The sequence below is a fragment of the Peromyscus leucopus genome, chromosome 12, assembly GCF_004664715.2.
Source record: "Peromyscus leucopus breed LL Stock chromosome 12, UCI_PerLeu_2.1, whole genome shotgun sequence".
NCBI lineage: Eukaryota > Metazoa > Chordata > Mammalia > Rodentia > Cricetidae > Peromyscus > Peromyscus leucopus.
The window spans coordinates 48985310-48998675 of NC_051073.1; the positions used below are offsets into that span (position 1 = coordinate 48985310).

The 13366-nt window shown below is 36.1% G+C and overlaps 1 pseudogene; it reads left to right on the forward strand.

Moving 5' to 3' along the window:
• The first annotated feature begins 25 nt into the window (after window positions 1–25).
• LOC114695012 lies at window positions 26–144 on the forward strand (annotated as a pseudogene).
• The last annotated feature ends 13222 nt before the right edge of the window (window positions 145–13366 follow it).

Here is a 13366-nt window from a genome sequence, read left to right on the forward strand (position 1 = left end):
TCTTACATGTTATAATTAATATGCCGTGTATGGCCATACCACCCTGAACATGCCCAGTCTCGTCTTATCTTGGAAGCTAAGCAGGGTCGGGCCTGGTTAGTACTTGGATGGGAGACCGCCTGGGAATACCAGGTGCTGTAGGCTTTAAAAAATAAAAAAATAAAAAAATTAATATGCTATATGTATACTACCATATTATATATAATGTATGTAAGAAACTATATGCTGCCTTCTGTACAACGGGCCATAATATTGTATAATACCACTATATGTATTATCATATAACATTTAAAACTATTTCAAGAGAGGTTCAAATTTATCCTTAATGAACAATAAAATAGATGTGTTTACGATTGTATATTTAAAGTTTACCAACATAAGTGTCTATACACATGTACATAGTGAAATGATTACTATAGACACACAATCAAAGTATTTATCACTTCACATAGTTATTTATTTCTTGAAGTATAAGCACCAAGAAGCTGCTTTTTTAAAACAAATTCCTAGAAAACAATTAAATATTATAGTTACAGCACTTCATCTGTTTGCTGGGTCTCTGGATTTATTCCTCTAACACAGATAAAAGTTTGAACATATTGGTCAACCTTTCCTCATTTCACTCCTTCTCTGCCCTGGTAAGCACCAGTCTGCTTTGTTGTTGCTATGTACTTGACTTTTTTGTCAAGATTCAACATATAACTGAAGACATGCAATGTTTGTCTCTTTGAGTCCCTCTTAGTCCTCTCAGCAAATGTCCTTCAATTTACTCTACACAGCTGTAACATTACTGCAAATTCTTTATTCACTCTCTGACTTCAAGATTAAAAATGCAACAGCAAGTATGGACGTCAGTTAAATCCTAAATACTGGATTATTCCAAATATTTCATATTAATGTCAAGAGCCATGTTCATTACAAAGGATGGAAGGGGAAATAATAGGGGTGCACGTCTACAGGAGAGACTGAGGCAGAGAGGTGGGAAAGACAGGGGTGGAGAGGAAATCAGCCAAAACAAAGAAAGGATGAAAATGTCACAAGGAAACTGGCTATATTGGATGCTAAAAACTGAATTTTAGAAAGTTTGAAATCTGTAGTATAACTTAACAGGAAGTTTACATCATTAAATTTTAACACTGGAGGAGTCTTCAAGTTCAGATCCTTGGCACTTCCAAGTACAGCATCTTTTTATGGGCATGAGATAATTATAAAGTGAAGCAATATAATTAGCCATAGGTCAAAATAGGCCCCCAATAAAATTGTATCTAGCTATAAATCCTTTGGGTTAGTATTTAAAATGCATTCTACTGTGACTTTCCCTGTAAAAAATCTTAGAAAAATATGTAATCTGTTCCATGAATAATGCTCATTAAAATGAAATGATAATTTCCTAGGCATTTTCCTTAACAAAGCTAATTATTTAAAACAGATTTCCCCACAGAGAAATTAAAGTGGAGTCCAAAAGACTTTGTAATATGAAAGTATATAAAAATCATGTTTGAATAATCTCACTCAACTTGCCCAAGTTAGTGTAGTTTTTATGTATAAAGTAAGAAGTCAGCCTCCCCATCTGTGTGTCCTCATCCCTCTAACCCATTTCTCTGAGGATAAATTTATGTTACTAGAGCTCAAATGTAAGGAGGAAGGACCTCATTCAAGGATTTTTAACATTCTTATATTTTTTTACTCATATTAATTATTATAATAGCTACTTCTCTGTGTAGCCAGCTATTCATTATTGGACAAGAAACAGTTTCAGTCAAAGCAGCTCTTGGTTTGTTTACCCACTGTCATCAAAATGAATGCTACCTTTGGGAGGCCTGGAGGTGAGAAAGTATATTTCGAAGTGCCTTGCTTCAAAGTATCTTGGTGATATAGGACAAACAATGATTTTCAAAGTATATTTGACTATAATACACACTTTTTGTTTCAGTAGAATAATAACTGTTCTAAAATCTTGCTTAAATATTAAAACCTAATGGTTAATAAAATGAAGTTCTTAGAGCTAAACAAATTTTTACTTAAAATTTATGTATATAATTGTATGCAGATGCATTTGTATAGGGACATAAAACAGGAATAAAAACACAACAAACTCAGACACAGTTTTAACATCACTTAACATTTAAAGAATTTTACGCTGGTTACCTCTTTGATGTACAGGTATATAAATTATGATTTTTTGTTGTTATGACTGTTTCCCTAAAGAAATCATTCAAAGCTTTCAAGAAGAGGCAGCTTGTCATTTCTCTTTCTAAATGCAAATGTGATTGTATTTCCCAATCACTGATTCTGTACGATAATGGCATGATTGCTAGCTAGGAACCAGCAGTCTCTCAGAGTGGTTATTGTCTTTGACAATTCCTCTGGTACTCACTGAAATAATATGGTATATTGTTATTTTTGTATGTGCAAGTTTTGTCATTCAAGCAGATGCTGAGATCCTTGATGAGCTATCTGTCCCTCATGTCTCCCTGGAGGTCTTCGTGGGAACTTATCCATTGTCATAGTTGGGTAATGTTTGGACATCGGATGGAAACTGAAAATGTCAGTAGCTAGTTTTTTTCTTTTCTTCTTAATAGTGGCTCTCTCAGAAGCTAAAGATAGGAAGCATAACCAAGCCTCATGAGGAAACAGGCTCAAGCTGTAAGAAAGTGCAAGTGATGTTGAATAGAAGTGTTTCTGTTCTGCAGTCACAGTCAAGGCTAATTGTAAACTTGGCTGACAAGAAGCTTGAAGCACTTTCTGTTCTAGAAGGAATTCTGATGAGCAATGCATAATTGAAGCCAAACAGGTTTGCCTCTTGCAGATGCACCAAAGACCTCTACCACCTCCTCCTTATTGATGAACAAGAGGGTTGAGAGTGGTCAGAAGTGTCAGAGGATCTTGAAACACTAGTAGAATAGGAGAGATTATTTGGTTTTCTTCCCATAATGCTTTTCTCTTGCAATCATTGCAGCATAAAGCCCCCTTGTTCTATGGATGACATATCTAGGGACAGACAGCTAAGAGAACCAGCAGGTGAGATTTCTAAGACGCTGAGCATGTCATCCTCTGATTGGGTGTTTGCTGGGCTACAGTACTTATCAGCCCAATATTGTGCTGTATTTCAACAGAAGCACAATGAAGAAGTTCTTTACAATCTTACCTCTTTTGAGTCTGGGTGCTCTCTATTTACTGCTGACAAATATTAAGAGGCTAAGAGAAATCTGAAGCATTTCATATTATGTGGGACAGGAAGAAACACTATGAAGTGCAATCGAAAAATATATGGAAGCAGTTTCTCTTCTATCCTTTTCCTCTTTGAGCCTCTGTTGGTAGGAGAGAACTTCACAGTGGCTTGGTATTTGGTATAAAGAGAAAGGGAATTAATGAAGCAGAAGAAAATGTAGAACTGCCCAAGCACGGGCTGCATAAAGCAATGGAAACCAACTGGATTCCTAGCAGGACCACAAAGGGCAGGGCTGCCTCAGCTGAAGGGATGACCAACAGAGGTAGTCGTCGAGAGTAGAGATGACACTCATTCTAGAAAACACAGGAACAGCATTTCCTTAGGACCACCCGCCCCAGACCAAAGTGCAAGGACACTTAACCCCAGAGATAATTAAGCAGGAGCAGATTTCATCATTTTTAGTCTTTCTTATCTGTAGCCAACTAGTGGGAAAAATTAGAAGGACTAGATGGGAGAAGGTAAATATTTCAATTTAGATATGAGGCTGTTGTAGGTTGAGCTAAATTTCAAAGACTGGCAGTTAGCAAGAAGGTGTAGAATCATTTCAAGGCAAAAGTGACCCACAGAACCAAGGAGGCTATATAGCAGGGGGGACCCTAGGATGACTGTGGCTTATAATAAGTTTTGGTTTTTCTCAATCACTGGGCAAGCCTCAATGAAACATTTCACTATTAGGATACGAATTTGTACTGTATCAAGCTGATAATAGAAAAATAAATAAATAAATAGACAAATAAGTGAGTGCTTTACTGGAGGACATTTGAAGGAATGATTGAACGATAAAGCCAAATGTTATTAATAGAATCTAGCCTTTTTTCAATGTCTACTTCTCTCATGAGCTGCGTTAGCCTCTTTGAGCATTAGGGGTGGCATAACCACTCTTTGCCTCTTTTGTCTCACCTCCATTTCTTCTATCCTCTATGATTGTCCTGAATGAATATGATTTAATGTGTCCCCTCTGTAGGCTATCACATCATTAGGTCTCAGGATACATTTTCGAAAGAAGACATTTAATTTTCTCTACTCCTTTAACATATTGATTCTCATTAGATCAATAACTGGTCCAATTAGCTGTGGCTAGAGTGGAAAGTCATGAGGCAAGTCAAGAATAGAATCAGAGGTGGGTAATTTTCTCAAAGAGGGGCAGGGCAGATTGGTATACTGGACTTGACTTAGAGTGTTCATTTACTGAGTTACAGATTCTGATGCCCTTTGGCTAAGTCTATTTCTAAAATGTAGAACTTTCTTAAACCACAAAGTGACTGTCTGTGATCACATCAAGGTGAACCATAACAGATCTTTAGCCTACTTATTATGTGTTAACAGAGAGGAAGTCTTCAGAAGGTCAGATGTGACACACATTCTTGGTCAGGAAGAAGAAATGAAACAGGCAAAACAATCGTTCTTCAAATTACTTATGGTTAAGCAGAGCTTCAGGTAAATGAAAAGTGCAATTGCATTAGTGATGTGCTTGTTTCTCAAGGTGGGATATGAAAACTTGTATATAAAGCTGAATGCCACTACTAGAAAAACACTGCACCACATGGCCTCTAATGGTGGACTGTGGTGTTTTGAAGGATAGCTCAGTGACACCATGTCCTTGAGAACAACTGAGGGTTTTGCATTTGATATGCAACTGAGGAGATACAGATACGTGTGGACATTATTTTCCTGTTACTTGGCAACAGTTTCTTTTCCCTCTTAGCAACAGTGGAAAGAAAAGCCTTTTGAAAACTGAAAAGACCACAGAACAGAAAAGTCAAATCCTTTTCATATATCCTTCAGCTGGAGGGCATATTACAAGATGCTGGATTCCGCTGTGGACAAAATGAAGTACTCTTGTTATCTAGTTATGATTATATTCCTATTGAAATTTAACCCACAACTCCAGTATTCTAATTGTCTAATGGTTCTACCTTTTATCCTACAGTTAGGTATTTGGAAACACAGGACTTTTGTTCAATTTCCATTCACATCCATTCTGGCAGCATGAGACTGAAAATAAAAAGAAGTCTATCAGGAGAGGCAATGATTTTCAGGTAACCTCTGATTGTGTGATTAACCAAACACATCCTGGATTTCTCATAGAACTAAGCTGGTAGGAAAACTGCAGATATCACAAGGAAGAGAAAGGTAGAATAGTTAGTTAGTGGGTGATATCTGCCTAGCACAATCCTTGGCTTGAAAACGAATGTCGAATCTTCCATCTTGGTAGAAATGGTAATCATTTTTAGGAAAGAAAGAGGTGCATTAAGTCACTAAGGATCTAGGTTTTTTTTGGTTTGTTTGTTGTAGCTATTCATGACACTTAAGGTGCAAGTAATGAAAGTTAAGAAAATAATTTATCAATATCCTAAGCCTAAAAGGAAAAACAACTCCAAGGGGGAATTTCAAATGATTTTAAGAAACAAAAGTCATTAGTTTCACTGATGAAGTATCCACAAGCACTGTCAAAATATTCATAGTCTGCTAAGCAGTGAGGCTTGAGCCTGCTGAAGTGAAGCTCTGTATCATATCATAGTTTATGCTTGGTTTCATGGGATAGTTCACAATATATATTTCTATGATATTTGGTTCACCTATTATTATGAGTAGACATCACTGCACCCAAGATGTCAATCATGTCTATCATCCCAACAAAGTCCCTTCACAGTCCTTTCCAGTGAGTCCACAGTGCTACTCAGGCAAAGGCAGTCCAAGTGTTTGCAGATGTTAGTATTTCCTGCCCTTGATAAGTGACTTGACACATAAGCACACATGACAATCCACTGTTCGAGGCCATGTGGTGCAGTTTTTCTCATAGGCATTCAGCTCTCTTTAAGAAACAAGTACCTCACCAATGCAAGTGCATTTTGCTCAGTTGACGCCATTACCTCCCTGTTGTGTAACGTTTTTCTGGAGAGACATGAACAAATTTATAGTCTCCCCAGATGGGGAACTGAAGGCAGAGCAAGGAAATTATTCCACCCAAGTGTAACTGGGTAACCCAGTATGCTTAGTGGGGTGACTCACAAGAGCACGAAAGGTTTAAAGGCAGCTTTGTCAAAAAAAGGTGCACACTAGTGTGAGTGATGACTCACTAGTGCGTGTGTCCTTGAAACTCCCTGCACAGAAGAGTCTTCTCTTTCCTGGAAACTGTTTACTGCTTACAAACCTGTTGGGGGAGGGGCCTGGTGACTCATACCTTTCCGAGTTTCTTGAGTCATGTGGTTTTTTTTTTTTTTTTTTTTTTTTTTTTTTTTTTTTTTTTTTTGAGACAGGGTTTCTCTGTGTAGCTTTGTGCCTTTCCTGGAACTCGCTTTGGAGACCAGGCTGGCCTCGAACTCACAGAGATCCACCTGCCTCTGCCTCCCGAGTGCTGGGATTAAAGGCGGAGTCATATAATTTTTGTTAGCTTTTTGAATTTTACGAGTTTCATTTCTCCCTCCAGGATGGAATGTTTCTATTCAGAGGAAATCGCTCTACCCTCTCTCACCCTGGCATGGCGTTTTCTTAGTCTCTGCCCATAGTTCTTGTATCAATCAATTTACTTTTATTTCTCCTGAATCGCATTCCTTTGCCTAGAGTGGGATCCAGCCACTGTCTGGGTTAGTCAGAGTACAAGGTCTCTAGCTCTCAGAACTACATACAGAGCACTGGCCCTGCAGCTCTCACAGACATCGCCTTCCAGAATGATAGCAAAGGCATTATTTGGAATCCAGGGGACTTTTGCTTTCAACAACTACTCTACCTCCCTTTATTAAAAAACTTAAATAGTATTTCTTCTTTTTGCATTTACTAATACTTTCATTGTTATTAATAATGCTCTTAGTAGGTGCTAGGTTCACCTTCAGTATCTTCGGGCTCAATTTTTTTGTGTCATAGATGACCTCCAGTCTTAAGGCGAATGACATATGAAGTATTTAGAACTGAATGATGACCCTTAGTCTGGTATACGTAGCATGTTTGGTACCTACAAAAGTGTGTTTTAAATAGTATGGGACAGCAGTAGATTAAGGGAACAGCTTCTTTGCTCGGGATCATCTGGCCATGTTGGGCAAGGCTGTCCTCTATTTTCAATTTAATGTTTAATAAGATATGGGTATGTAAAAAGCTCAGAAAAACTAACAACTAATTTCCCAGTTTATTACAAGGAATGCTTTAAACTACTGCTGTATGTTTATGGACACATACAATCATTTAACATTGCTCATATATGCATGTGTACTTGTTATTTCTTAAAATATCTCGCCCCTTTATCTACTCACATTTCTTTTCAAAAATATACAACTTTGAACTTATCAGTGGAATAAAAGGCTAATTAGCAATATAGATTTACATGCTTCTTTGATTGCAGAAACTTTTATTACTTGAAGAATATCAGGAGTAAAATGTTTATGTTGATTTATGTTAATTTTTGACCTTTTCTCATGATTAACTAAGACTGTATGCAATTATAGTTACAGACTTTATGTTACTTAACACAACACATGTATATTTTAAATAAGAAAATACATAACTTGTGTAGGTAACAAAACAATGAAACAAAACAAGAAAAACTCAGACACTAAAAATGAGATTTTTTTCTTAAACAACTTTCATGCAATAGTAATAGTTTTGGACTCTAATTCAGTCTAACATAAAACTAAGAAAAATTAAAAAAAAAATAAACGAACTAATATTGATTAAATAATCCAGGCAAACTTATGCAAAAAAAAAAATGGTTCATAAAACTGTTTGGCACCCAGTACAATGAACTTACGGACCAAGTTTTGCAACTTAGGATTGTCACCATTTGGGAGAATATATAAATACCTATATCATTAAAACCATTGTTCCCAACTTCTAAACCTCATCCTTTAGTTAATCATATGCTAGAATTTGAAAAAACAAGAGCTTTATGGATCACTATCCTTACATGATACCATATTAATAGTGGTCTAAATATGGATATCCAGCCTAGGATACACCCATTAGTAAACAAAAGAATATACACAGACACACACGCACGCACGCACACACTCACACACGCACGCAGAGGCAGTCTCATGCACATGAGGAGACTGGAGGGCAAGATGTGGAAACTGTTTATCTCCTTGCTCCATGTAGGTTCCTGGAATCAAATTCTAGTTATCTGGCTTAGTGGCAATTACCTTTAGCCCACAGAGTCATCTTATTGATCCCAAATTAAAATATTTAAAGGATTACTGCTTTAGTGACTAGGCTTTTTTCAAAACCTTCAGCTCATAAGAGTTGAAACCAATCTAAGGTTATACTTTATAATTTCATAAAGAAAAATATTGTTTAGAAAGAATCACTTTTTAAATTTTAAATGGTTTGCCTTTTAAAAGAAAGCTGTTTATTCCTCCTGAAACAGCCAAAGGACATCATGCTGGTAACTAATTTGTGAGGCTGCAGAGCAGAAGGTGCATCAGATTCATGGAAGAACTCTCTGCCAATGTCTATTGCAAGTCTCATCATTTCTTTGAGATACAACAATTGTGACAGCTAATTTTAAAAGTGATCACATCAAAAAACCTACAATATCGACAAATAAACATATCAATATAAGTAATTGCTCTGTGTACTGAAAAATTGTAACATATTGCTGAAACAAAATGGAAGAAGTCCCAAACAAATGATGATTTCAGTCTAGTTCATGTACTAGGGACCTCATTAAATTATTCATCCCTCCATTCCCATGAACACCCACAGAATTGATGGACTCAAGAGAGAAGTATGCCAACAGAATACTTTGGCAACATTGGCAAGATGATTCTACAATTTTGTTGAGATGCAAACAATCTCAAATGAAGTAACGAGAGTAAGAGCAGAGCTGGAAGAGTTGCTCTCTCGTGATTTCATAATTTTCCATGAAGTTGCACGTGGCAACCAGCACAGCAAAGAACACAGAGTTTAATGCAGTGAGGTAATGAGTCCAGAAGCATGTTTGCACACAATGGCCAACTGAACATTGATAACGGTACCCAAATAGCCAGGCTGGAGAAAGCGCTCCTTTTAGCAATGAATAAACTATCACTCACACATTAAAAAAAAAAAATCAAACTTCTCTCACTCATTTAGTTATGAAAACTGTTGGCTCAAATGTTAAAGTAAGAATGATAAAGGTTCTGAAAGAAAATGTGGCTAGGCAAAAAATGTTCTTCAGAGACACAGAAAACATTGGAGCCAAAGAAAAACATTCTTGCATGTGTCTTTAGGAGAGTGACCCACTTTTGCTCATCATAGAGGATCACTATGAAAATGGGCAGCATTCTCATCTGATACCCATATTTCCCCCCTAAGCTTTAGCAGATGAAGTGAGGGAGCCAGGACACGTCTTTCATGGTTTGAGTTAGTGTTTTCATGAAAGGGGTTCCAGGGAACTTTGTAGTCCCTTCCCAGGATGCAGCTTCTAGAATGTGGTTATCTATGACCAAGAAAACCAGTTTACTGACCTGATCTTAAATTGCTAAGCAGCTGGGAAGGTGATAAGCAGCTTTTTGTTTTCGCTAGCTTCCCAGTTTATGATGCTTTGTTTCAGCAGCCTAAATGGGCTAAGACAAAATGGAAATCCAGGTTTTGTGGAATATGCTACAATGTGTATATATGACACATTTTTATCATATAAATAAACAACATTGTGGGTGGAAATTAAAACCAAAGTTAACAGTTTCCTTTAGATGTTTACTACTGTCTTATCTAACATGGCCACTGTTAAGTATTTGACCAAAAAACATGAAAATGTTTGTCCATTAAAAGGCTTGTAGCTAAATACTTACACCAGCTTCATTCATGAGAGTGAGAAACAGAAACAGCCCAAATTTTTTTAAAGATGTATTTATTTATTATGTATACAGCATGTATGACTGCAGGCCAGAAGAGGGTACCACAACTCGTTACAGATGTTTGTGAGCCACCATGTGGTTGCTGAGAACCGAACCCAGGACCTCTGGAAGAGCAGTCAGTGCTCTTAACCTCTGAGCCATCTCTCCAGCCCAGCCCAAATTTTTATTAGCAGGTAAAAAGAATAAATTATTATAAATTCACACAATAGAATATCAATAAATATTGAAAAGAAAAAAAACTATATATGCAGGTAGCATCCTGAAACAAATGTCAAAAAAAATATTGTGCTGCAGGAAGTAGGTTAGGTGTAAACAAGTTAATCCTACCGAGATCCTGTGGCACAAAACGATGGACAGGCAAAAATGATCATTTATACTAGAAAGCCAATCACTGATTTAAAGCAGTGGAAATAATAAGACTGTCTGTAAAGGGAACTTTAAAAACTTCTTGGTAATAAATATGCTTTATATCCTAATTTCAGAGTTGCTAAAATGGTATACACTCAATTAAATGTATTAATACAATTAACATTAATTTTTTAAATGTTTTTGAAGGTTAAACAATGTCTACAGTCAATATCTTAGATACAGCTGTTTAAGAGGGATGATTGATAACAGTCATGTGGGAATTCTGTATCATTCTGCAAGTTTTCATGTGTCCCTATTTATTTCAGAAGGAACAACTTTTGATGCATAATAATACTGTGATTCACACACATAAGAAAACCTTAAAGAAAGGCATTGAATTACTATAAATTAAACATCCACAGAATTTGTTTGTAATTGAATTACTATAAATTAAACATCCACAGAATTTGTTTATAAAGGCAATGTCTGATTTGCATAAGAAAGCAGCTGGGGTATATGAGCTGAAACATTACATCGTAAGCATCATTATTTTAGAAACAAATACTATAAACATATTGTCTAGAAGACAATGGAGAGAGCTAGAATCAGTAAGTTACAGATTGACACTTAGAGGAAAGAGGGAAAAGGAGTGGAGAAGGAAGGAGAGAATTGTTTACACTGGTAGATTCATTTCCATGCAAAAATGACTAACATGTTGTGTAGATATAAAATCTGATTACAGAGAAAAATGGTAATGTTCTGATTGTGTTTGCAGGAAATGATCCTTTTAGTGAGTAATAATGTAATTTAGTAGAAGCTTGAAAGAACGTTCTCCTGGTATATTGTCCCAAACTGTCTTTTCAATAAAGAAGACATACAGCATTAATTATGAGATGGCTGTGTAAAAGGCACATGTAATTTTCATGTGAAAGAAACTAAATGAAATATTTTATGACTGCCATCATCATTACAATAACACCTCCAAGATTCTTGCCCAGTGTGGAAAAATAATTCAAATTTATGTCAATTGCAGCAGACTGAATCAAAGGCGCTGCTGTTATCACACTGAGAGTGATGGTTCCTTTGCTTTAATATCAGCAGGGAAAATATCAAATAAATGTAATCCAACTGCTAATAAATCTACTATTTCTGGATTTTCAGCCTGTGTGTGTGTTAAGGCTTCATTGGTATAAGAATCCCCTCTTGTATTCTGGCTATATTTGGCCCTTAAGAAACCAATGAACAGACAAAAGATTTCTAGAGGTTCAAACTGTTGTGTCTGATTTCTTTCCATAGGAAGCATGCTTCATGAAGAGCAGCTGTTTGGATTTCTCATCTCTTATTCTTTGTGGATTTCTAATAATACTGCTGTTTCTGCTATTTTCTCTGAGATTCAGCTGTGACTTTTCCACCAGGGCTGAGTTGCTCATAGAACTCTCTCTTTCACTCTAGAATTACCCAACGCCTCAGCTATATATCATATCAGAGCTAGGTGCTTTCATATAGGTAGCAGAGAATGAGGATTTTTTTCTTTGCTAAAGATATACATCGTAAGTATAAGAAGTTATATTGCACAAGGTAATAACATTAACATAAAGGCTATAAGAAGCCAGGATCTTTAGTTAGGCTCATTCCTTAATCTTCCCAAGTCTTTCCCTTAGAGAAAATCACATTATCCATTTTAATTCCACTTTCTCTTGCTGACTTCATCTTTAAGTATGAACAGTGAACATGTAACATTATTTGTTGATTATTCAGACATTATTTTCTCAAAAGAAGATATCATTTGCATATTCTTTTATTTAGCATTCCTATTCTTTCATACATTATATAAATGGTACTGTTTTGTTTAACCATGGTTGCATTTGGCTGACTTTAAAATATTTTTTTTTATTCCTGCAATTCCTGCTTTTCAACATAGTTTCTTTCTTTTCAAACCTTTCAACTTATATCAGCTGCGTTAATATTAGTACCTACTTTTTCCATTTCTTCAACATCTCAAATTATGCCGGTTCTTTCAAATTTTTTTCCAAATCACTAGAACATATTTTGTCCTCAAACTTCATCAAATGTCCTTTCTTGGAAATCAAACTGAGTTCTATATTGTTAAAGTAGAATGAATGGTTTCCATTCTTTCCCTGTAGACTCATTACAAGAATGCTTATGGTAGAAAAAAAGAAACACCCCAACAGTACATTCATCCTTTTCTTACATTCTTCCATGGCTCTAGATGATGCTGCAACAACATTGAGAATTACTCTACCCCTTTCCCTGAATAACTTGTCTTGTCTGTATGCGAGGGAGGAGCAGCACATTCATATTAGTTCTTATCAATGGATATCCTCAGACTTGATGTGTGGAAAGATGAGATGGATGAATGATTATCTGAGCAATACTAGCTAGCATGCCTCCCTTTGCTCACATAAATTTCTCATTCCAGTGCAGTTTTTGCACAGCACTGATTTCTCCTTGAATACTAAGGTCCTAGGTTCTGGGTATGTATGTGCTATCATGCCAAAGAAAGCCAAAGCCAGACAGAGATGAAAATGGTGTAAACATTTTTAGGGACTATAGTAATAGGGGCCAAAAGACCTCAGTATGGACTTCAACTCCATTGTGAATAAATCAGGGACAAGGAGGAACAAATATCTCAACTTCTGAATTGTTATACATAAGTTAACCTTCATTTTTATCTGACTAGTTTCCTATTTTTCATGCAAAATAGAAAAAAATATCTTATGGATTATAGATGAATAGAACTTGAAAAATGCTGTAATGATTTAGACAATTATTAAGGGCTTAAAGAATAGTACAAGAGTTTACAAAATGCTGCGAAAATATAAGAGTCAAGAAAAAGCAGGCATGATAAAATTGTTATGAGGATCCACAGAAAAGTCACAGATTTCAACTAAGTAACAAAAAAGGACAGGAAGAAATTGGTACCATTTATACTTCTAAA